The sequence below is a fragment of the Ambystoma mexicanum genome, chromosome 6q, assembly GCF_040938575.1.
Source record: "Ambystoma mexicanum isolate Mex_15411 chromosome 6q, UKY_AmexF1_1, whole genome shotgun sequence".
Taxonomy (NCBI): domain Eukaryota; kingdom Metazoa; phylum Chordata; class Amphibia; order Caudata; family Ambystomatidae; genus Ambystoma; species Ambystoma mexicanum.
The window spans coordinates 175,891,378-175,915,357 of NC_090937.1; the positions used below are offsets into that span (position 1 = coordinate 175,891,378).

The 23,980-nt window shown below is 43.5% G+C and overlaps 1 protein-coding gene and 1 non-coding gene across 2 annotated transcripts in view; both read right to left on the minus strand.

Annotated features, from left to right (window-relative positions):
• The window catches only part of PCGF3 (polycomb group ring finger 3), a 695,750-nt gene that overhangs the window by 16,563 nt on the left and 655,207 nt on the right, over positions 1-23,980 (minus strand). The gene's annotated exons all lie outside the window — the stretch shown is intronic.
• LOC138517238 (U1 spliceosomal RNA) lies at positions 12,685-12,850 on the minus strand. The gene has a single exon (XR_011282449.1). It is a non-coding gene; the product is annotated as a U1 spliceosomal RNA (small nuclear RNA).

Genomic DNA, 23,980 nt, shown 5'->3' on the forward strand with positions numbered 1-23,980 from the left:
CCAAGTGCCTACAGCTCAGAATCATACATTCTAGCGATATGCCCACTTCCAAAAGCGCACGCTCTGGAAGATTCTGCTGCTCCCATGTAGAGGTATGAGAGTGCAAAGAACCAGATAAAGATACACTTCAACTACATCAAGAGAAGACAGGCCCTCAAGACGAACGATTAATCTGTGTAGTTACTTTTGGAGCCCACACCTCGGGAATCAAACAGATCAATAAGCACTGGCACATAGCACAACTGAATTTACCTGAGGACCCTGCGCCCAGATTTGCCTACAAACGAGGCAAAAACTTAAAGGAACATCTTGTCCACTCATTATTTCAACCAGTTCCAAATGTTACCCGTACTCTTCGACCGCTAGACGGCCATCATCCCTGTGGAAATTGCGTTGCCTGCCAATTTACTAAGAAAATGAGTTTCTTCTTAATTGGCACACGAAAATGGACACTTCGGGACCTCACAAACTGTAAAAGTCAAAATGTTATCTACTGCATAGAGTGTCCCTGCGGTCTTCGATATATTGGTCAAACTACACGAGCAGTCCACACCAGAATATCGGAACACAGGTCCAAAATTTGCTGTAAAAACCTATCAGCGCCCTTAGTTGAACATTTCCTGTCTGCCAACCACACTCCTAGAAGCATTCTGTGGTGGGTGGTAGAGAAAGTCAAGGGAGGACCTGATATCCATCAAAGCCTCCTGAAGAAAGAAGCACAATGGATCCATAGGCTGGACACATCATGGTGGTCTTAATGAGATTTTCCAACCTTTGCTTTAAAGGTTCACAATGCTGGCTCCAAGGACTCTCTCTCCTCAACCACTTGCTAATTGCAACAACCTCTGAATCACCTCATTAACTCCAAAAAACGTTGGGATGTAGCAAGCAAACTTACATCATCACTTCTCTCACCCACACTCCGGAGCCACAGGCCTCCCAGCCCTTCATTATTTATTTACATATTTCAGTTAAGACAAATAGGCTGACAAGCATCTAATTCAAACATTTATTTTGTGTTTGGTCCCCAATTCATAACTCACTGCATTCTGCCTACAACGCTTGTCAGACATCCATATGCGTTTTTAAATTGTACCGCTCAATTGCACTTGTCTACTGTATACTTGACAATTTGCAAGAAGTCGGCAGGGAGCATGCGTGGTTGCCATGACAATGAAAATGCACAATCACTCGGGCTAGCGCGCACGCGTGGCTTCCTCAGCAACTAGCACAACGCTAGACTAACGCGGTGCGCAGCCCCACACTTCCGCATTCCCGGAAGCTTGGCTACCGTGACAACAAGTGTATACGCACTACTCAGGCTACCGCGCATGCACGGTTTCCTCAGCAACTAGCATAACGCTAGACCAACGTGGCGCGCAGCCCCAATACTTCCGCATTCCCGGAGGCTCGTTTGTGCGATCCAGTCGCACTCAGGCAGAGCAGACTCGAGTGGCTGGCGTCTCTCGTGCCGCACTGAATACAACAAGGTGAGCCGTGGGTCGCCTGACCGTGCGCGCACACGTGTTACTCTGGTCCTCTTGATCAGTTCACGTGTGCGCGCCGGTCCGCGCTTCCCCCTTCTTTCAACCTGCTGATGTACTATTCTCACGGCACCTAATTCCAGCTCGCATGCAGCATGAGAATCATCCGCAAACGGATAAGCTTGAGACCCATAATTCACATCTTTCAAAACACAACATTGGGTGTTTGCTCCCTCAGCATGTAGTTAACTCCATTTCTAGCACCCGATACCAGTAGCCCTGACTTCTTGAACACTATGATAGTCACCTATATGGGCCACTCACCTTGGGTTTGTTCACTACTACTTCATGCACCAGCCCCCAGCGGAGTGACTATAAATCTCACAAAGTTCCAACAAAAAAACTTTTAGAATGTTCGATCCTTTCCCTTTTTCAGAATTTACTTCTTCTATGCACCTACCGCCACCCAAACTCAAATGTGGCTGCGGTACCCGTGCACTACTTACCTTTTGATCTTGATGCCATAATTGTTACAATGGTTTACCGTCACCAATGGCTGTCCTCCATGACTTCTCCCCTTTTTACAGCCTCGAGATTACCTGTGAAACTTCTGCATTCATTGTGAAGTCTATTCACTCGACCCAGCACCTGCACTATTGGTCCTGGCGTCTGGCGACTTTCTCCCTATCCAATGCGTGAGCGCACCAATGCGCTTGAGATAATGCACACCGGCAAGTAAGTTTCCTAACCGGTAGCCATGAGAACCAACTCAGTATTCATTTTTGCCCCATTAACTAGGGCATTCGTGGCTTAAAACTCACTCATATTACACCAATGTTATCCTATACAGGGTCCCTGACTCAGAGCCCTGATGAAGCCGGCCTGTACATCCACCTTTGAATGCCGAAACGTGACGATTACAGGGAACAGTGATCTACCTGTACTACAGCCTGTTGGAACTTCCACCACCAACTAGCAATTAATCTCGTTCACGTTGGCAATTGATCAGATATCTTGCATCGAAAGACCCTGCATAACTCATTGACTCTTATCAAAAAACTCTAGCCCCACTAATGAGGAACTAATGTACCAAAGAAGGGAGTTTCATGATGCAATGAATTTTTCACTAAATTGCACATGCATGTATATTTTGTTTTTGTTATTGAACTCAATTTGAAGTATTATTCGTTTTGAGCTGTTTGTTTATGTGTAAATAGATGAAACTTGTCTGTATTACCTGTTTATATCTTTATTACCCGTTTATAACTTGTCTAAAAATCTGCTGATGTCTTACTTTTATTCTTAAAATACATTTATCAACTTTTGGTTCAAATGTTGCATTGTTTTGTTGAACTGTTTAGAACCAACCTCCTGAGTAGGTGGTAAAGATTGATTGAGCTGCTGATTCATTTTGGGATTGATAAAATTAAGCAACTCACTTCTGTTCTAAATAGCCCGAGATATCAGGGCAAAGAATTGTTTTGTCCTGCTTTTCTTGAATCCCTGTGGTTATAGTTACAACAGCGAGGGTACTCTTCTAGTTTTTACAGATCTTTCCAAAACGCCAAGTGCCTACAGCTCAGAATAATACATTCTAGAGATATGCCCACTTCCAAAAGCGCACGCTCTGGAAGATTCTGCTGCTCCCATGTAGAGGTATGAGAGTGCAAAGAACCAGATAGTATACAGTGACTTGGCTAGACTACTGTAAAGTTACATACAAAGATCGACCAAGAAAACAAATGAAGCAAATGCAAAGTTCATAATCAGGCAGTCGAATTGGACCTCAGTCTGAAAAAAAGTAGAGCAATGATCAGACTATCAACATGGAGTAACCACTGACATTTCTACACAAGATCTAAAAAAGCCTACAAGATCAAACATACATTACAAGACATTCAGGCCTTCGAGACAAGAGACGCAACCCAAGGGCGCGCATTCTCTGGATGCCTCTGCCATCAACAACAACTAGTTGCCAAGTGTTCTGCAAGGACAAAAAAAAAAAAAGCATTACTCTGCAACTCTTCAGACTAAAACCACAACATAACCAGCTCAACCTCCTGCAGAGAACTCTGGCTGCCTTTAAGCCTGGGGTGCGCTTTGCACTGTAAGCAAACCCAAATGGCAGGTTTGCCTCGACAAGAAATTGCTTCCCCTGTTCAGAACGCATCAACCAACACAGCAAACAGCGCACAGACACCAGAAAGTATATGCTTACCAGGAAACATTTTAACCCGAAACCATACAGATTAAACGTTTTCCCCAGTCTCTGTCTGACGAGTGATAAAGCTCCTTGCTGGTGCAATAAAAAAGGTAGACAGAAAAAAAAAATATATCTCCATCTGACAAAATTCGGATTTTTACAATAACCGTGGGAGCGGCTCACTGTGTGGAAATGCTAGCCTAAATAGTTGTAGTAGAAGAAAATGCCTACTTTGTTGAGGGGAAAGAAAAAACAACCTTTACTTGCCTAAAAGCATACAGAACTAGAGCAAGAACTAGGTGTTCACTCATACTTTTTTCAGATGCTATTGAAATTGAGGAACTAACAGTTTATCAGCCTTGATAAAGGATCATTTTGTTCTGAAATGCGTCAACATGTTTCAAGTGTCTGTAATTGACATTTGTTATTGACATCTATTACAGTGGACACTCCATGTTAATACTGTTTTATGATTAGAAGTGATTGACCTTTATGTTTCACCTATTGATTTTGTGTTTATCTTCACATACAGGCAATACGTCTGGTTTACAACAGATGGGACATGGTCGCTTATGACATTTTGGTATGAGATTGGTTACTCATATCCCTTTATTCGTTTTACATTTGATGTACTCAGCTTTAATTAGTAAAGTGTGTGTTACATCCATCACGGTTTGGAATTGAACCGTTTCATCGAATGTATGTTCGTTTTGTTTACATTGTGAAAAGTGTGATTATGAATTGAGTCTGTTTGGGATATTTCCCTTTAGAGTGCACATGGGTCCACCATTTGTCAACTACTGGGTTTTATGTAGGGTGTCAGGGACACCAGACCCACAGAGCCTGAATAGAAAGAAAGGAAGCAAGAGGTCTGAAATACCAGAGGAAACCGCATTTAGGATCCATTGGCTGAACAACTCTCCGAAGGTCTGAAGCAGGGGTAGCAAGTACGCAATGGTCCCTTAACGACTAGCCCACACCTCTACAGCAGCATTGTAGGAACGTCCCTCGTACAAATAAAGAGTGAGAACTGGAAGAGGAGATACCCGCCACAGAGCTGGAAACCGGTTGTTGCAGAAGTTAGGGAGTTGTAGAGGAGCAGCAAGACGTTAGCCTGCCAGTTCCCACCCCATCATCTTGGAATAGTCGAAAAAAAGCAATAAATGTGACCCCCTGCATTGTTCCTATACTGCATAGAGTACATGAGAGACGGTATGCACTCAGACAGCCATACAGAATGTATCCTCACACTGAACGTCTGTTGCATGGAAGAATGTTATATGGAAGGATGTCTGCCAAGATGCCAGAATGCATCAAGGAATCTTATTGCTGCAATCTAAGACTCTGATGAAAAGCTGTACACAGCTTGAAACACGTGTCAGGCTTCTCTTCGCACAAACAATAAAGGCTTTTCTTTGCACAAACAACTAATTATAATTTTTTGGCGCAGTGAGACTGGGAACATCTTTGTTTTACTCATTTTAACGCAGATGATTCCTAGAAGATAATTTGGAAATAGTCTACTTTTGTTAACACAAAAAAACTAAAGGTTTCAGAGTGCAGCACACCAATTACTCAGCTAAAACCACAGGTAGCAAGGATTGCCATTAGTAATTAATCGAAAAGGGTGGCAAAATAGAGTCATATTGCACACCTACTGGCAGGTTTAAGGCAAAAAAGACCCATAATCATGGTTACACAACCTGCAAAACCCAAGAGCACCGGCTTGACAAACATTAAAACGGTGCAGCAAGAACAGGTTAATAAAAATCTGTCTAAATAGGAAATTGCAGTTCTCTGGCTAGCATTGATCTAATCACAAAGCGGTCACCTGGATTATTAGTTTTATGTGGAGTGTTGTGGGAGTGTTTCCAGTGTGATCCTCAACTTGGAGAGTATGTTTCCCTATTTTGGAAAGCATTAATTATGTAGATGCAGCAGATGAATACCTCTCAGCGTCTTTAGAGATTGTTACTTTCGTCCCCAAAGTTGGCAATGCTGTCAGTCGAGGATCGGACCTGGAAAGGGGGTCAAAATCAGTCTATCAACCAGCAACCCTTCTTTATAAGTTGAATCCTTAGAAGCAGTTGTACCCCCATCAGACCCAATTTATTTTCTCTGTTGTGACAGTTTGGTGTTTAGAACATTGGTTGACGATTTGGCTTTCATTGATTTTGCCTTTAAATCCAAATTTCTCCCCAATAAATGCGATGCCTCTGGCTAAACCAACTGCTGACTGTCATGACGCCCCATCTGCGTTTTGTGCAGCGGAAGAATTACTGGACGTTCAAACTATAAGTTCTGTGTAGCCAGTTTTGGCTCTGATGGAGGTAGAGCAGAATTGATGCTAAGGGCTACAGAGCATATAAATCCAAGAGAAATTTGGCAGTTGTTGAACAGGCAAATCTCTCAACCTGCTCCCTTGACGAGCGCTGTGACAGAAGAAAACTGCATACACATTTTTAGCACATTGTTTGGACCAGTTGGGCAACCTAAGAATTTGCCAGTAAAGAAACCTACAATGGCGTGGTCCATTCCTCTCGACACCTGTGACTTCGAAATTTTGATTAAGAAAGCCAATTCGATGGCTCCTGGTCCAGATGGCCTGACGAGTAACAATTAAAGCGGCCCCTGCCTCTTGGATTCCTTTCATTCTTAAAATATTTGAACAGGTGATGTGACTATGAGTTGCCCCAGACTCCTGAGATCAGCAGTCATAGTTCCCATATTTAAGAGGGGGGCCCCGCTCTTAGGTACCTCTGGGTATTAAGCGCATTATAAATAACATATCATATCAATATGGTGGACCCTAACAACTTCCGCCCTATTGCCCTCTTCGATGTCTTGGTGAAATGGATTGCTGTAGTAATCTTGAGGCATCTCCACAAGTGGGCAAGTAGTGAGGGTAGGTGCGATTCCCATCAAACAGGATTTGCACAACGTGTAGGAACTCACCTGAACTTGTTTCTCCTAAACCTCTTAAAAATGAAGGCCATAAAAGTTGCACAAAAATGTATTTGGCTTCAAAAACGTATTTGGCTTCAAAAACGTATTTGGCTTAGACCCATTCTCAACCCTGGATGAAGGCATCTCCAACTTACTCTCTCACCACACTAAAAACACTTCCAAAATCCTACTTCTAGGAAATCTAAACTTAGGATACAACGACCCACTAGACTCACATGCCTTAACAGTAGACCTGTTACGCTCAGCTGGTCTCCACAGGGGCGCCAAACGAAGCTGGGCGGCGACTGTCTCCACCAGCGTCACACGAAGCGGAGTGGTGAATGGCTGCACATGCCCTCTCCGTTTTACCCTTCCGTCACAAATGAAGACTTGCCTAAAATGTTGAAACGAAATATTAACTAGCCATGAGGAGAACTGGCTCCCACCTCCCGTGACCTCCTTGTGCACCCCTCTACTATGTCTCACCTTAGAGGTATGAATGGCAGACTCTCCATCCTGAGAATGTGTGCAGGGGTGTGTTGCTGTTCAAAGGATCTAGCTACTTCACTGATCCTTTGGGTTACTGTAGAGTCCTGAACAACTGACTCTGTAGGCAAGTCTTTATGCCAATAATTCTTGGTATGGTTTGCTTAGAGTTCAAGTTGCCAAAATGCTCACTACTGTGCTTGTTTCTTTGCAGATGCGTTTTTCGATGCACCCGATGAAGTGTCTCCTCTCCACAAATGATGAGCATAATTCCAGAGGTGAGTTTCAAATCTAGCGCGATGTGACAATGTCTAAAATACAGTATTTGTCCCTCTGCGCAACTAACCTGCTGTTCCTTTTCTGTTCTGCAGGTGCGACGACTCCGGAGCAGAGATTGCGTGATGGCGTCTCGATGGATCGCAAGAGTGACCAGCCTTCAGGCGAGTATTAGCGCTGTGTAGTGTTGAAATGTCTTTAACGTGGTCTTTTGTTCTGCGTGGCTAACCTGATGTTTTCTTTACTGTTCGGCAGATTCGGCGGCTACAGAGGGACTGAAGATGGAGTGTCAGGTAAGAACTTAACTGCTGTCTTGTTCTTGTTTTTCTCTCCCTCTTCCTTTCTTTCTCCACAGGCAATGGTTCGTGAAGACCAGGACGGGCGTGGCTGAAGACCGGGTTGACTGAAGCTAACGGACACGTTGAGCGTTACGCTGCAGGAGTGCAGAATAACGCGAAGCGTGTTCTGTTCTTAGAGTGTGGTTTATATAGCCTCATACAAGTAGTCCCAAGTGAAGTAGTCCCTCCAACCACACCCTACACAAGTAGTCCCAGATAAAGTAGTCCCGCCATCATGCCTCAGACTGGGATGAATGTGATTCCTCTTCCCCTGCAAGCTGCCTTACTTGAAAGAGCATTATGAGCCTGGCGCCAAGACAGAGTCCAGGAAGTCTTTAGGCAACCACTTGGGGCCTTAAAGGTCCCCATAGGTGCTGGTACCTGGGGCAGGCTGGTCTGCTCCTGATGTCTGGGGCAAGCACCGTGACAACAATCCCTTCTCGAACTAGGATTCAAACAACTCGTATCAGGGCCCACTCATTGCAAAGGCAGAACCCTCGATTGGGTTGCCAACCTAAACTGAAAGTTGAAAATACTTTCAAATACTCCATGTGCATGGTCTGACCACCACATCTATTTTGAATTAGAAACCCCACTCTACACCCTACCATCGCCTGCCCAAGCACCCCCAGCCTCAACAAGGAATAATAAGTCCATCACCATGGAGACCCTCCACCCCCCTCATCCAGCCCATCATCAATCCCACTCTCTCCACTGAATTAGACCCAGCAACTCTAGTTAACCTATTCAACAAGAATCTACTGCTAGCACTAGACCAAATAGCCCCCCTCAAAACCAGAAAAGGCAAACAACCCAGTCACATCAATAAATGGTTCATTCCAGAATTAAAAGCCCTGAGGAAATCTAAAAGATCCTTGGAAGCAAAACATGGCGCTCTTTAAAACAGCCGCTGCCAACTATAAAACAGCCATTATCAAAACCAAAACTGATACATTTAACAATAGAATTCAAAATGCCAGTTCCAATGTGAAAGAACTCTTCACAGTCATCAGGGAAATGGAATCACTCATACCTCCCCAATCCACCTGTGACAAACATGCCACCTGGTGTGCGAACATCCAGAAGGCACTACTGGACAAAATAGCTCTACTCCAGACCAAAATTGAAACCAAAAGATCTCTCCTAGCCTCTAAAGGCACAATCACTGACAACCACAATCCTATCCCTAACACTAACCTATTTGAATTCTCACCTGTCACTATTACACAGGTAGAAGCCATAATTGCTAGTCTCAAACCCTCTAAATGTGAAGGAGACATTTGTCCAGCCTCCATCATCAAAGAAGGAGCCAAAGACTTTGCCCCCTTCATCACCATACTGATCAATACCTCCTTTGCCTCATGCACAGTTCCTACGAGTCTCAAAGACGCCTGGGTCGAAGAAACCCACATTAGACCCTAGCAATCCCACGAACTACCGCCCCATCACCACCGTCCCATTCCTGCTAAAAATCCTTGATAAAGCAGCTTACATTCAAATTCAGAACCACCTCGAAACTCGTGACCTTCTAGGCCTCCGCCAATCTGGCTTCACACCTGGACATGGCACTGAGCCAGCCCTTCTAGATCTGAAGATCTAAATGGATGAGGCCAAAGACAAAGGGCACCCTACCCTACTCCTGCATCTTTCCAGGGCCTTCTTTACTAAGATGTTATTCGACCTCCCAGATAATATGAAAGTCCCTTTTACCAATTACACTGATTATACTCCGATCCTCATCACGCTCTCTGGCGCCTACGAGAATGACTCTTCCCACCTCAATAAAATATACAGCAAAATCCAAGACTGGATGGCCAAGCACGGCCTGTGCCTCAATGAAGACAAAACCGAGCTCCTACTCATTGGCTCCAGACAACGCCTAAACAAACACCCCACATTACAAATCCTTCAACATAGACTGAAATGTCAATGTCGCCAAAAATGCTAAAACATTATGGGTCTACCTCGACTCCACCCAGTCACTCACAAGACAAGTCAATGCCACAGTCTCTTCAACACCTACACCACTAAACTAATTACTGCCTGCAGACCATTTCTGTCCACACAAAGCTGTATCACACAGAGCCTTGATACTATCAGAAATCGACTACTGTAACTCCCTCTATCTAGACACCAGTAAGAACATCCACAAGCTCCAATTCCTGCAAAATAACGCTCTCAGAGCAGCCCTCAATATCCCACGCTCCAACCACATAACCCAAGCCAGACAGCCAGCCGGCTGGCTGCCTATAAAAGACAGAATCACCTTCAGAACTCTCATGATCACCCACAAGTGTCTCAATAATACCGCCCCTAAATACCCGACTGGTAAATTCTGTTGGAAGACATCGAGACCCACCAGAGCCAACTATGCCCACTGCATTAGCATTCCCAAATTCAGACTCCAAAAATCAGGTGGAACCAACTTCTCAGTACTAGCTGCTAAAACATGGAACTCCCTGCCCCCTGCGCATCGAGAGGAACACTCCTTCCTAGCATTCCAATTCAAAGTAAAATCCTGGCTCTTCTCCCTGACCACCTCTACCTAAGGAACACCCTCGTAATTACACACTGCTTGTATATTCCTGTAAAATGTAATAGGTCTTCCACAGTGTCCCTCACTGCCTGCTACTTGTAAATTCCAGTATGCCCCACTTATTTCCTATAATTTATTGTAACCCCGACTTTACGCACACCCTAATGTACTATATCTTGTAGATATCTTACTTCTGTATACCATGCTTAAATTGGAGAACATGTTACAAGCACCTAGCTACCTCAGGGTTCAGCGCGCTATATAAGCAAATGACACCAAACCAAATTGACCTCAGGAAAGCCTTGGACAGTGTTGACAGACAAATGTGGTCCAAGTTGGAGGCCTGGGATTGCCGGTCCGATCTATTGGCAATCAGGGTCCTTTGCACCTCAACCAAGATACAGATTGGGCTGAATTTGAGGGTCTTTTGACTAAGGAAATTCCCACCTACAGAGGATTGAAACAGGGTTGTCCTCTAGCGCCAATCTTATTCAATCTTTTTTTTACACTTTTTATTTTATTTTATTTTTTTTAAAATCGGACCGCCTGAGACTCTGAATCTTACACCTGCATTCTCCACTAAAATGAATGGCCAAGCATTTGCATGGATTCTCTATGTTGATGATATAGTCTTAATCAATCAGACTCCCATAGGGCTTCAACAGAGGCGAACTAGTTTACAAGAATGTGTGTTAACAAATGGGTTGAGGATAAACGCTCAAAAAACAAACATCCTGGCTCTACGCTCAATGAGAGGCAAACAAGGGCCTCCCATCAGATGGTTTTTAGGTTGTGATGAACTTACCCAAGTAAATACCACAGCTTACTTGGGCACATGTATAAACTCCAGTATTAATGACAACCCTCTGCAACTGGAGTTGAGAACGAAAATTAAAGGGTGGACTGCACAGGGTGTCGTGACACAACGCAACATTTTCCATATACCCTGCACTTTTTTTTTATAAATCTAAAGTTAATCCGATCAGAACATATAGAGTGGAAGCCTTTTTATCCTCTTTGTGAAAATTGTGTCCTTCATTTGGGGGAGAGGAGTGTGCCAACATTAGTTGTTAGGTGCGAACTAGGTCTAATTTCAATATATGAAGTAACAGTGTGGAAGACTATCGGAAATGTGTCATGTCTAATACACCACTTCCTTATCAGATATTGACTGCAAATAATGTAAAGGGAGACACTTCACTCCTTGAGCAACAGAAATCGAGATGTTTGCAAATTTTGGACTACCTGGGAACCACACAGGAAATGCTAGCGATAAACCTGGACTTGGTCAAGAGAAAGTTATGGGAACAAGACTGGATTTTGACAAAGCAATCCAGAAAAAAACCCAAAAAAGTTACATGTGAATCTGCAAAAAGGAAGTAGGGCGCATAATTCTGTGCCGAGATATTTAAACAAATTTCCAAGCCCTTCATATCGCCATCAGTTTTTGAGATTCTGCTTGAATATATTTCCCACAAAACAAATTCTGGCGGCACAAACAAGGTGTGACTAACCTCCAAGTAGATTTTGTGGCAATGAGGGGAAAGTGAAAACGCTGAAACATTTAACTGTTTTGCTCGGGATTGACTCTTAACTAGATAGCTGGGAGCTGTTATTAAAGAAAGGAAAATTACACAGCGGAGGAATGGTGCGACACATTCTTATTGGGAGAACATTTTGCATGATTTTTTGTAATGATTACGTTTTCAAATCAGATTCTTAATCAAAACTATATGAATTAACATTGTGGAAGAAGAAATAAGGACTCCAATACTTTAATTCAATTGAGAGGTTTTATAAGTAATTGTGGGAGATTTTCTATTGACGTTGAGATGTATATTGATGTTAATAATTTGAATTAATTTGTGCGATTGAGGATTTTACAGATAAAGATTTGTAATAAACCATGTATCTTTAAAAAAAAAAAAAGTAAGATTATCAAGGTTACAGAGAACAGTCTAGAGCAGGATTGTTCAACCTTTTTGAATGTGGGGTCGAAGCATTAACTTTGTCACCCAGTGGGCCGGCGAGTCAAATATCAACCTCACCCAAAGCAGTATATTAAAAAGCGATAGTGTGACCTCTGACACAATAGCATCACAGGCAGCGATAACCATGCAGTCCCAAAGATAGCTTTTGGTGTCAGGGGCAGTGATCAAAGGTTAGTTGCTTGTGATATTCTCCTATTAAGTTGAATTGACCCCACAATAGTTTTCCATTTTTCCTTTCCAACAAGCTGAATATTGGCATTGCTATTGGTAATTCTCATGGGCCCACCAGCGAACCCCCGTGAGAGATTCAGCCCGTGGGCATGCATTGGCAGTGCACTCAAACTCTGCCACAAGACCAGGGGCTCTCTGTGCAACCAACCTAGCAGGCCTAGTGCACACTATAACTTTTCTTTTACCAATAAATCAGGGGAAAGCACGAACGCTGTCCCCCACTACCAGAAATAATCCAGTCAAGTATCCCGCATTTGGGGACATAGCAGGGGTCAGCAAATCCGATGTGCAATGGGTGAGCCTCACCCTCGGAGCTCTGCCTTTGTGATCACAGATTCTGCCCTGCGCCAGGTAAGTATGAGTTGCAAGCAAGAGGGCAGGGGTTGGCCCCGTTCTGGAAGCCCCGCTAAGCGAGGGTGAGAAGGCAGACCCTGCCCCAGCCCCCAACCTCCCAGAAGCTCTTAGCAGGCACCTGATATCATGAGGCGCACAAGTATGGGGTTAGGGACCTGCGCACTTCACTCCTCCAGTGAATGCTGAGGACCCGAGCTGCTCAGCGCTGGCCCCCTTGACTGCTGAAAAATAAATTCTGCCACAACCTTCAAAGGGGGGGGAGGAGGGTGGGGTGTGAAAGGGGGTTAAAACATTTGTATCTCAAGCTCCATGCTTTTGGAAACCCCAAATGTCCACTTAACGGAAAAAACTAGTTTTACCCTGCTTATAAAACATTTTCAAAAAACATCTTTTCCGCACATATTTAAATGAATATGTGTTTGAGCCTCTGATCACCTGCTATATATCTGTACCTAGCGCTTTAATATCCTAGGGTCCTCAGCGCTATAAAAGACTATAAACAAAATAAATTGGGGGTGGTGTGTACAGCAGAGAGGGAGAGATGCAGAGCAATACATACATGGAAGTGCACCGAGTGGTGCACTGATCGGCGAGGTCCAAAGATGAGGGCACAAAAGACAGCTGTCCAGAAACCGGTGCACACAGTAAATCAGGGAAGTGCCCCTTGCACCAAAGCTCTGGGCTGGCGGGGGCAGTGGTGTGTAGAATCTCGTGCAGCATAGAACGCTGCAAACAGAGGTGCATTATCTGAGCAGAAAGTAGTGCTCAGAGGAAAGTAATGAAAAGAACGGTGTGCAGGGAGATGGCTGTAAAGAGGTGCCTTGGCTGAGAAGAGTGGCGTGGTGTGCCTGAGAGAGGTATGCAAAAAGGGATACATTGGCTGAGCGGGTAGTGGTGCACAGAAGTGTGTGCAAGGTAGAGAGCTGCAAGGTCAGCTGCATTTGCTGAGAAGAGAGTGGTGCCCAGAAGAGTGCAGTGTGCAGGGAAGAGGCATGTAGAGAGGTGCACAGTCTGCAAAGAGAGTGGTACACAGAGGAGAGTGATGCACAGGAATGTGTGCAGTGAGAGCTGCAGAGGAAGGTTCACTGGCTGATCAGAGTGGTGCACGCAGTAGAGTGGTGCAAAAAAGGTGCACAGGGGGAGAGAGCTGCAGCAAAAGGTGCATTGCCTGAGTGGAGAGTGGTGTACAGAGGAGAACGGTGCACAGAAAGGTGTGCTGGGGAGAGAACTGCAGAGAGAGGTGCATTGGCTGAGCAGAGAGTGGTGCAAAGAGGAGAGCGTTGAAAAAAGGGGTGTGCCGGGGAAGAGAGCTGCAGAGAGCGGTGCATTGCCTGAGCAGAGGCAGTATGAGCTGCAAGCAAGAGGGCAAGGGTTGGGCCCGTTCGAGGGTGAGAAGGCAGGCCCTGGGCCACCCCCAGAAGCCACGACCACGTTAATTTATTTAGGTCTACAATGTCTATCGGATCCGACAAACATTGCAGAAATAAATTAACCGGGTCTGTGGCTGAGGACTAATTTCCTGCATTGGGTCACCCGACGAAGTTACAGTTTGTGTGCAGGCACATTTATTTCTTTACTCTTGCGCCTCGCAGGCCACACAAAACAGCGTATGTTGGACAACCCTGGTCTAGAGGAAGAAGAAACCACATTGTGTGACCAAGCCCACGAGCAAGAGATACTCTCAGAAAGAATGGAGTGGCAGCTAGAAAGTCTAATGGAGAGGCCGTAAGAGGTTGAAAATCAAGCTTGCCGCAATATTATGATCAAGAGGTGTGGGGGGAGGGGAGGGGGAGGTTTCCAAAATATGTAGCTGATCAGGACCTGGCAGAATTTGTGGTAAATCTGTTCTGCTACCTATTGCGGGGCACTGACCTAATACTAGACCGAATACACAGTCTACAAAGCATATCAACAGAAGAACAAGTTACTTACCAACTGCAATGTTCTTTTCGATTGGATGTTCCTCCCACGTATTCCTCATCGTATGATAATGCATCTCATAGCTTTGCTGCTTTGGAAAAAATGTTTCACCATAGGCTGCTGTATTTGAGGCAGCGGAGTCCGTTACATCAGTTCTGTTTTTACGGTGTTCATGTACGCATCAGCTGATCAGGTTTTAAGTCCTCAGGCTCTTAAAGGAATAGTGCGCTCAGAAATATTATTGTTCCAAGGGTTCGGGCATGTGTTTTTAAGCATACGTTGATCGATTGTACAAACATTTACTATGCACCTTACCGTAGTTTTCCACTTTTGTACACATGCAAAATCAAGCATCAGGGCACGGCCATTTTGTGATAATCTTATCCGTTGCCGCATTGCCCAAGCAGGACTGCCCTTGCGGCACTAAATCATATCCTCCACCCCTGAGCCTGACATCACTAGACACGTACCGCCCATTTCACACCGCCAAAGCACATCTCGTGTCACCGTCCGCTGCACTTCAGCTAATGACGTTTGGCCGTGTAAACGGCAGGACACCCCTTTCCTCAATAAGTATAAACAGATCTCTTCACAACAGAGATCAGATTTTCTTTTCCATTCCTCTCACTGTATTTTTTTGAGTATTCTGTGCCTCGTTCCTGTGTTCTGGTCAGCTACCTTCGTTGCTGTAGCCGGTGCCAACAGATACCAGTAACATTACTATAAATCATTTTAGTTTGTTTCCCCCACAATGGCAACAATACAGCCCTACCAGTACGAGCCAGAGTATTCTGAGGCGGAATTACTCATTCGAGAAAGATGCAGAAACGATGGGGCTTCGGACGACAGTTGGGAGGACGATTCAACAGATTAAGAGCCTGGTCCTAGTCGCATGGACGGCGTTTCCACCTGGTGTACCTGCAATCGGTGCGCGCTAATGCCAACCGAGGAGAACTGCTGCTGCAGAGAAAACTCTGGATGCTTGTCTTACATATTGCAAGGCTTGCCACGGCCGCAAGCGTTACCGAGCTGCCAGACTTTAGGGCAGCCTGCCTCACACGGTCCATGTTGAGGATTTTGATGGTGCTTATGCACGAACTTCGCGCAATTGTTCGCCCTCGGTATCCAAGTAACGAGTAAGTATAGTCTAGTTGTGATGTCACTTAGGCCACTACCATTTCAAGGTCGTCTCCTATATTGTCTTAACTTGAAGTTATCATTGGCAAACCAATTTCGTCTTGCAAATCTCTAGTAATATTCGTATAACAGTCGTTCAATATTGTACAGTGTCTAGGTAGCATTTGCACTGGCAACAATGCCATTGGATACAAGAATGGTCATTGGCAACAGGTTTAATACACTTATCTTGGTCATTTAAAAACAGTTTGTTTCTTTCTCTTTCACAGGGGGTACAGGATGGTGACCTATCGTTCATACACATGGTGGCTTCATGGGAGGCTTGGACAACGCGTTCGACAAGTAATACCCACCTGTGCCGTTGGTGCCATTAGTGACACATTCCCCAGTGACAGTGGTCAATACAGGGGATTTTCCCTCACTGTGCTGCAACCTGAACTTTATGATGTGTAGTACATTTGTGCCATAAAATAAAGAAATAAAATAAATCACAACAGAACTTTTATCAATGGTTGTTTCAGTTTTTCAGTGAAGTGTGTCTTCATTCAGCAGTGTTCCGGCCCTCGTCTGCACGCCTCAGGCCCATCCATCACCCCTCCATTATCAAAGGCAGTTGGCACCAGTGGATGTGCACTGCCAAAGGGGGCTGGCAGGGGCGGGAACGGCTATGGTGCCAAACACCATGTACACTTCAAAGGTATCTTCCGCACAGGGTCCATTCTACACCAGGCCTATACAGACCCTGTGTCTTCAGGCATGATCCCCTGAAGCAGGCCGCCCCCCTGCAATCCACATAACACCACAACATATACACATCATTCATTCACATACACACCCTCTTTTCTAATTCTTTATAAACCACTTGATATTTATCATGAGAGCATCTTTGAGCACTGCAAGTCAACTTGTGAACGTGCTACCTGAGAACTTCTGTGACCACTGCGAAACTGCTCGTCGTCGTGCTAACTGAGAACATCTCCCTGTTCTCCTACCACCAACTACCATGCTTGCTGAATCTAACTGTTGTTCAAGGTAAGGGCAGGTCACCTAATCATATCTCCTTGATCTCTAAACGTCTTTCTATTTCGAGCTGACGTACCCAGTAGTGTTATGTTCATTCGTCTCATTGCCATTGACTGGAGTTTAATTTGTTATGTTATCAATATATCATTTTACATTAGTGTCAATTGGCATCGAATTGCATCCTTAGCAGACCGTGTCAATCTAATAAGCATGTTTCCTTTTGATGCACGATAGTACATTCAACGGACGAGTAACATGTTCAAATTTTCATCACATCAAAAAATTGTTTTTGAAAGTTATCCTATAATACAGCCACCCACGCTACACTGGTTTTGCTGTGGTGCCAAAACATATCTTGCATAGAAGAATGTATGGTATAACCCGTCTTTCTCACGTTTTTATGCAAAGTAATTTTAGAATAATGTTGACTTTTTGCAGAATTTACAATGCCTGCATGTGTGATTTTCGGTTGCCCTTCTAAGACCCATGAGAAATCTCAAGGTACTACAATGCATGTATTCCCAAAAACTGTAGATCGAATAAGAGAATGGGTCAGATATTGCGGATATGCGCTGGCAGAGCTTGAAAGTAGAGTCAAAGATGTCTTGGAGGACAAGAGGGGTCATCGATTCCGCATCTGCAGCCTGCACTTCACCCAGAATATGTACGACCCATCCATGTACTCAAAGAAGAAGCAACTCAGAAAGACTCGAAAATGGCTCCCAAATGCAATACCGGCTATTCGTTCACATGCCGCCTCAGGTGAGTCACGGTTCCGGATTTAGCTGTAGCCTTTGGGGTAGTGAACAGGTAATTAAATGGACGGATTGGTGCGTTCGTTTTTTTTTTGTCCCTTCTAATACTTTTCATATTAGTAAGGCTGTATAGCTTTTTAAATAAAGACCATTTTGCTAAACATCTGTTCTTGGTTTTAGAAGTCTCATAGAAAATTGATTTATGGGCACAGATAACTATGCTATAGTGTCCTTTGAAATAAGCATAATGTTTTCGTAATTTGTCTCCTCCTTACATGTACATTTTTAAGACTAGCATTTCTAAATCAAATAATATTTTCCCTTTACAACTCCATGACTATGCACTGAATATGAAGGAGCAAGATTCAGCATCCATGTCTTGCCTGGAGTCAACAACCACTTCGAGCGCGTATCAGGTACATTCAGTTCCGGAATTGTTTTATGCATGGAATTTGAGATAATCTGTTCATATTCATGTACTGTGTCATTCATTTACACAATGTTTCATTTGTGTTTTTTTTATAGATCTGTATCATTGTCTCTGTCACATTGTGTGTGTTAAATTTCAAATTTTTTCAACCACACTAATACAGGTACTGTGTTACAGGTAGATGCTGAAGCTTCGACTAAAATTACATCATCCCTTGTAGTTGATCCAGAGCCAGAGGTATGCATACTGACAGTTCCCTCGAATGAAATAAAGTTGCTCCTAGATCTGATACTATTAGACAGTGACAATATTAGAAACAAGTAGTTTTTGCAAATTACTAGCTTGCAACATTTTGAACAATTTCAGATAATCTGATCATATTTACATACTGTGTCATTTGTTTACACAATGTTTCATTAGTGGATTGCTATTGATATGTACCAATTTATGAGTCACAATGTGTGTGTTCAGTTTCAATTGTTTAATCCATACTAATGCAAGTACTGTGTTTCAGGGAGATGCTGAAGCGTCGACTACAATTACATCATCCCTTGTAGTTGATCCAGAGCCAGATGTATGCGTACTGACATTTCCATCGAATGAGATAATCTCATCATATTTATATATCGTGTCGTTCGTTTGCACAATGTTTCCTTCATGTCTTTTTTTATAGATATGTACCATATTGTCTGTCACATTGTGGGTTAAATTTCAATTTTTTTTCAACCATACTAATACAACTACTGTGTTACAGGTAGATGCTGAAGCTTTGACTACAATTACATCATCCCTTGTAGTTGATCCAGAGCCAGAGGTATGCAAACTGACAGGTCCCTCGAATGATAGAAAGTCGGTCCTAGATCTGATACTATTAGACAGTGACAGTATTAGAAAGAAGCAGTTTTTGCAAATTGCTTGAGTGCAACATTTCAAAGAGTGTGCTTCGACAGTCAACTTAGATCGAGTAAACTAGCCATCAATCAGGTGAAATCCCAAATGTATATTTTGACTAAATGACGTACACAATGTACGAGTTTCTGTTTAAGCCATGTGTGCAAAGGAATCATTTAATTTTGAATACAAATGACTTAACAAAGGACTCATTTTAAATGGATACTCTTTTCTAGTGATGTATACAAGATCCAGATATAGAAGAGGAGGCACGTGGATCGGAGTCGGACCATCTTGCTGTTGCTGACGTTCCAGTAAAGAAGGTTTCAATGAAAAGCAAGAAAGAGAAGGTAATTTATAAACAATTTCAATTTTTAACCAGTGTTTCGTGCTGGGGCCTTCATGATATGCTTTTTTTAATGTAAACTGTCCAATACTGTATGTTGGATTTACATTGAACATCTTTTTCCAACCTGTCTTCTAGTTGCCTGATGGTGTACGGACTATACAGACACAGACAGCGACACAAATGAGAGGAGATGCTTGCCAAACTATTTTCATCATGGAGCAACTATTAATTGAGGTGCGGCGTGTTCAGACTCAAGATGCATTTGCCCAATGGCCAGAAAATGAATTTAATGTGACCGGCGAAGCCAGCAAAGTGTTTTTGGACCATTGCTACAATGCGTCTGCTCCACGCATTTGAATTGGTCGCAGACCACTTGACACAATCCACACCAGCCAAAAAAGGGCCACCTAAAAACCAGTCGACATTGATGTGGTCTCCGATTCAGGTTCAAGTAACAGACGCTGAAATAACAGACTGTAGCATCAATACAATTGACCGAGGAACTAGACAAAGATCTCGATTACAGTATGCCCAGTTTGGCCGATATGTCGAACACAGTTCAGTCAGAAACATTAATGCAGGATGACAGTCTAATAAAGGAGGCCAAATACATAATATTAGACAGCAGCTTGATGGAGATTATAAAGATGCTGAAATGTGTGCATTCAGTGACAGGGGAAATATGTGGGTAGCTATTGGTGAATGTGACTCTTATATCACAAGGCAGTAACCTCAAAATACATGCCACCTGTGAAATGTTCCATGAAATATTTTCATGGTCCGCTCAACCAATACTGGGGAAACTGCCAGCTGGCAATCTACTGTGTGCAGCAGCTATACTTTTCAGTGGCTCTAGTTTCATTAAGTTGTCCAGTTTGTCAATTTGTGGGACTCCATTTCATTTCTAAAACGCAGTACTACAAATATCAACGTCAATATCTATTCCCTGCCATTAGTGAAGCTTGGAAAATTGAACAATTGTCTATTCAAAGTACATTCTCCAAAAAACAGTTCAGGCTAGCTGGCGATGGACAGTGCGACAGCCCCAGATTTTCAGCAAAGTACTGCACATACCACTTTCAGGACATGGAAAGTAAAACAATTGCGAGTTTGGTGGTCATGCTGGTGTCCGAATGTAAATCCTCAGTGGCCATGGAGAAACTTGGTTTTATAAAATCACTGGAAGATCTACAATCGAGGGGAATGCAAATCGACTTCACAGCCACGGATAGACACGTTTCAATAGCCAAGACAAAGAGAGCAGTTTCCAAATTTTTGCCATCAATTTGATGAATGGCACGTTGCCAAATCCATCAATAAAAAAACTCTCAGCTGCAGCAAAAAAACGTATTTCACAGTGGTCCCAGTCTTTCACCAACCATCTCTGGTGGAGCTCCAAAACTTGTGATGGTCTGTGGATATTCTACTAGAGAAATGGCGGTCACTAATGCACCACTGTTCCAACGTTCACTCTGACAGAAAACCAACATTTCCACCAATGTGAACATGGCCCTTTGTTGCCAGAGCAGGAACGAAATAAGTGGTTATTTCCATCTTCACCTCCACACAAAGCCCTTGAGAAGATTGTGTTTGATAAAACTATCAAGAGATCTGAAGGGACTCAGAATTCTGTCACACAGGAGATTGAGGAGCTCCACAATATGTGCTTAAAGTACAGGCCAAAGAGATTGCATTTCGGCATTGAAGGGATGAAATTTAGGACATTAATAGCAGTATTAGTGCATAACGAGAATGTAGGCCGTGAACAATCGAGGACTGCAGGAAACTTTGGGATGCTTCGCTTTATTATGGCATTTACGAAAAGAAGCAAAAAATGGGTGGTCAAGCCAGTATATAAGGAAATGAAATTCGATTTTGTGAAAGATCTCATTAATGTTTTGGAGTTGCATAATCACAGAATTGCGCGCAATTTTGTTCCAAGTACACATACATTGCCACAAAACATTGCCAACGTGCCCTATCCACCTAAAGCAGAGCTCGCGGAACAGTTCAAATCCATGTACAAATGATTACCATCTGTTTTTTTGATCAACAATGTTTTTATGAAGTGTCCAAACAAAGCATCCAATTTGTCTTTTAAAATGTATCCGCTGTCTTTTTTTTTCCAACTAGTACCATTTTTACGATTGCCATACAATGCAATGCTGTGCTTTCACAGTTCACAGTTTCTTCGAGCTAATGTGGGACCGTCACTGATCGTGGGAGGGCCAGATGGATAACGGTGTGAAAGAAACTTTGTGGTTCGGCAGTTGCATTAGCATACAGTTGTCCAAATAGCTGAATAACTGCTTGTCCCACAAAAGGGATGAGACTTAGGCTACATAAGGGAAGGAGGCTGTGACATAAGCAGAGGTGGGGCTATTGCTAGACACACTTGGACTCCATTTTGTGTACCCTCGACTCCAATTTTTGAGTAGGGCGCATTCTGTCATTTCCAAGTTTCCCCTACCCCTCAGCAGCGCCACGAACATAGAGCAAGGACAGCCCCCACATTTTTCCTCCTGTGCTTCACAATTCCAGTTCTCGTGGATGCGGTGAACTAAGATTTTGCAAACTAAGAATGTATATTAATTCTGAGTGAAAGTCACCAGCTTCGAATTTTTGCTTGCCAGCTGAGGAAGCCCACACAGTATAAGGTTCAATTGTTTTTTGACCTTGAGAGAAAGGGACCATTCCGAAAGGAATTGAATAAAAGGAGGGGTGTAATAACGCAAGATTATGATAAGGTTCTCCATTCCAAAACTGGACTAAGGAACATGTTCAGTTTATGAAAAATCGTTGATGTGAACGAGTCTGCGTTACGCCAAGAGAATGGAAATGCCGAATATAATGCAAGTTTGACTTTGACGATTTTATACCCGAACAAGCATCAACTTATTAGCTGACCATTATTGCTGGGTTACATTGTACTTGTTTGTTCTGTGTGGATTATTGCAATGAAACACAAGTACAACCTTTGTGTGTACTGGTCATTCTACCGGGCACATGGGCAGTCCAACATCGAGATGCATGTAGACCACCACTGGATTCCCCCAGGTTCAACGCTAATATTGCATTAAAATGCCATCTTGTGCACCTCTAATTGTAGCGTCAGCATCCCATTTAGAGCTGAACATACTCCATAGCACTATCCTCGGAAGCAAATTGTGTAGTACTTTTCAGGTTGTTTTCTCTGTTGACATTGTTTCACGTCTGTGCTAATCGTTAGTTTTAACTCGATGCCAAATTAATAAGTAAAATGATCAATTGTAATAAAGACATTTCTATCATGTTTTCCAAACAGGTACATCCTGCCATTCTGCGATCGTCATCGAACCAGATACCAACTGATGGGTTTGTCAACCGGCAGCTGCAGATACAGGTCAATAACTGGGTATATTTGACTCTTCTTTGGGACGATCGCCAAGATCCGATATGCCCTTACGCGGTACCAGCCATTAGGTGCAACATAACATCCTTTACGGTGGTCTAGCCCCAAATTGATGCACAAGCCTTGCAATTCACTGCGCGACCAAAGCGCTTCTTTTATCAAAAACGAACACCATGCGTACCGAAAAGGAAAACCACGTGACTCACGATAAACATTTGCGGATCGAGAGCAAAGAAAAAAAAAATCCACTTTGATTGAATATGACAATAGCCGGATGTTCTCTGAGCATTTATTGTGAAATAAAAGTACTTTACAAATTGTACAGTCTTGCTGTTTCCTTTTAAAGTACAGTTTTAGATTCCAAAATGTGACGCGCTGTGTTCTGAGGCGATGTGTGTTGATTTCCGGGTTCTGCGCCACATAAGTGATGACTGGGCACGTTTGGCTACGCTGCCCAGTAACGTCACGGAGAAAGGCAGAGAATATCACTAGGTTTGGTGGTGTCAGGTTCAGGGGCATGCCGCAAGGACAGTCCTGCTTGGGCGATGTGGCAACGGATAAGATTATCACAAAATGGCCACACCCTGATGCTTAATTTCACATGTGTACAAAAGTGGGAAACTACGGTAAGGTGCACAGGAAATGTTTGTACGATCGATCAACGTATGCTTAAAAAACACATGCTCGAACCATCGGGACAATAATATTTCTGAGCGCACTATTCCTTTAAGGAAGTTAGAATGCAACTGGCGTAAACTGTACGGAGGGGTAGGTTGGGAGGTTCGTTGAGGAATACGTGGGAGGAAGAAGGGTACAGTTGGTAAGAAACCTGTTCTTTTAATGGATTGTGTCCTCCCACATATTCCTCATCTTCTGATAGACTTCCAAAATTACCACTGCTATGGAGGTGGGAGTACTAGACATTTTAATTATGGACTGAATGAAGGACAGCTTTTGCAAATAGTCATCCTTGATATGAAGTAGAGTCCAAGCAGTAATGCTCCACAAAGGTGTGCATTGACGACCAGGTGGCCACAGCACAAATATCCTGCACCGGGACACCCCTCTGAAGAGCCGTAGAAGTTGCCTTGCCTCCATCTGAATGAGCCCTCTATCTGAATGAGCCCTTAATCCATCTGGAGGCTCTTTTCTGGCCAATTTTTAGCATTCAGAGATTGCTAGAATTATCCACCTGGATAGATTTTGTTTAGACACTCCAAGGCCCAATTTGTGTCCTGT